This window comes from Notolepis coatsorum (genome assembly GCF_963971535.1).
Source record: "Notolepis coatsorum genome assembly, chromosome: 11".
Taxonomy (NCBI): domain Eukaryota; kingdom Metazoa; phylum Chordata; class Actinopteri; order Aulopiformes; family Paralepididae; genus Notolepis; species Notolepis coatsorum.
The window spans coordinates 1,140,969-1,143,468 of NC_140175.1; the positions used below are offsets into that span (position 1 = coordinate 1,140,969).

The 2,500-nt window shown below is 49.9% G+C and overlaps 1 protein-coding gene across 1 annotated transcript in view; it reads right to left on the reverse strand.

Moving 5' to 3' along the window:
• LOC311236459 (arylsulfatase B-like) overlaps positions 1-2,500 on the reverse strand; it is a gene marked incomplete at its 3' end in the record, with an annotated part of 19,979 nt that overhangs the window by 16,403 nt on the left and 1,076 nt on the right.

Sequence of the window (2,500 nt, forward strand, 5' to 3'; positions counted from 1 at the left end):
TTTGATCCAAAGTGTACAACAAGTCAGCAGGAAGGGTACAGCTCTGGCAGCTAAGGGTCAGTGAGATTGTTTCAAGTTCAAATTTCAAGTTTGTTTATTATTTGTCATAGTAAAATACAGAATACTTTATAATTAAATGTTTTTTTCTGTATGAGCCCCTGAGAGTGTGCCTCATACAGTAATAGATAAACAATTTAAAATAAGTAAAAAGTACGTAAAATAAAGGAGTGTTCAGTCAATATACATATATACATATATACAATACAGGGTCAAATGAGTAACAGTGGGGTACAATGTAGAAATGGAATGAGGTACAACACTTAGGGTAAGGTGCAAATGAGGTATGAATTGTGGTGCAAATCTCTTTAATAATAGATAAATATAATGTAGTGTTAAAGTGTCTAAAGTGAGTGTTGAGGTGAGTGTTTGTTTAAAGTGAGTGTGTGCGTGTGGATGTGTGTGCTGTGAGTGTAGATGATGGGTTAGTGTTACATGGAGTCGTTGAGCATCCTGATGGCCTGGGGACAGAAGCTCCTTCTGAGTCTCTCTGTACCGCCATGAGACTCCGGTAGCGCTCGCCTGGGGATAGAAGCTCCTTCTGAGTCTCTCTGTACCGGCCATGAGACTCCGGTAGCGCTTGCCTGGGGATAGAAGCTCCTTCTGAGTCTCTCTGTGCCGGCCATGAGACTCCGGTAGCGCTTGCCTGACCGCAGCGGTTCAAAGAGGCAGTTGTTTGGGTGTCTTGTAGGTCTTGTATTTATTTCAATTTAATTTATTTAACAGGGCAGGTCAATTAAAGAACAGATTATCTAGGAGTAACAGGGTTGAACTTGTCATCCTGATGGGAGATTCCCCTTTGAACAACGGCCCATCTGAGGGTTCTCTCCTCCACTTCGCCTGTGGTGCTTTTTTTTCCCCTATTGCTGGGTTTTAGTGAGTCGTTCCTCATCGCCATGGGGACGGTCTGGGGGTTAGGGTTAGTCTGGGGGTGTAACTTGCATTATGTGCATCTTATGGTGTTTTTTGTTCTGGATCTATTGTGATGTTTTCTTCTTGACCTGTAAAGCTCATGGGGGCAAATTCACTGTGATTTCGGGCTCTAAAAATACATTTGATTTGATTTTGAATTGAACTTGAGTGCTACAGTCTTGAGTGCATATAGTAGTAGAGACATCGTTAAGTAGGTAGTAATATAGGCAAAGTAGATTCCTTAGTAGTGCATACTAGTCAAAGACAAGTACAAAGCCAGGTTAGTATTTTTCTTTCATTTCAGATATTTAACTGAAGAAGTGTGTTTTTAGTTGACGACGGAAAATTGGGTGTAAAGTTGTTCGCCGAACAGTATCGGAGTGCAACCCTCGTGTGTCAGGCGGCAAAACACTGGACTCCCTAATAAATATAGTACCTGGTATCGTCCGGTCAGCAGCTGGTGGTCAGTACCTGGTATCGCCCGGTCAGCAGCTGGTGGTCAGTACCTGGTATCGCCCGGTCAGCAGCTGGTGGTCAGTACCTGGTATCGTCCGGTCAGCAGCTGGTGGTCAGTACCTGGTATCGTCCGGTCAGCAGCTGGTGGTCAGTACCTGGTATCGTCCGGTCAGCAGCTGGTGGTCAGTACCTGGTATCGTCCGGTCAGCAGCTGGTGGTCAGTACCTGGTATCGCCCGGTCAGCAGCTGGTGGTCAGTACCTGGAGGGTCAGTACCTGGAGGGTCAGTACCTGGTATCGTCCGGTCAGCAGCTGGCTCCTGGAGGGTCAGTACCTGGAGGGTCAGTACCTGGTATCGTCCGGTCAGCAGCTGGTGGTCAGTACCTGGTATCGCCCGGTCAGCAGCTGGCTCCTGGAGGGTCAGTACCTGGAGGGTCAGTACCTGGAGGGTCAGTACCTGGTATCGTCCGGTCAGCAGCTGGCTCCTGGACGGTCAGTACCTGGTGGTCAGTACCTGGTATCGTCCGGTCAGCAGCTGGCTCCTGGACGGTCAGTACCTGGTGGTCAGTACCTGGTATCGCCCGGTCAGCAGCTGGTCAGTACCTGGTATCGTCCAGTCAGCAGCTGGTCAGTACCTGGTGGTCAGTACCTGGTATCGCCCGGTCAGCAGCTGGTCAGTACCTGGTATCGCCCGGTCAGCAGCTGGTCAGTACCTGGTATCGTCCGGTCAGCAGCTGGTTCCTGGAGGGTCAGTACCTGGAGGGTCAGTACCTGGTATCGTCCGGTCAGCAGCTGGTTCCTGGAGGGTCAGTACCTGGAGGGTCAGTACCTGGTATCGTCCGGTCAGCAGCTGGTTCCTGGAGGGTCAGTACCTGGTGGTCAGTACCTGGAGGGTCAGTACCTGGTATCGTCCGGTCATCAGCTGGTCAGTACCTGGTATCGCCCAGTCAGCAGCTGGTCAGTACCTGGTATCGCCCGGTCAGCAGCTGGTCAGTACCTGGTATCGTCCGGTCAGCAGCTGGTCAGTACCTGGTATCGTCCGGTCAGCAGCTGGTCAGTACCTGGTATCGTCAGGT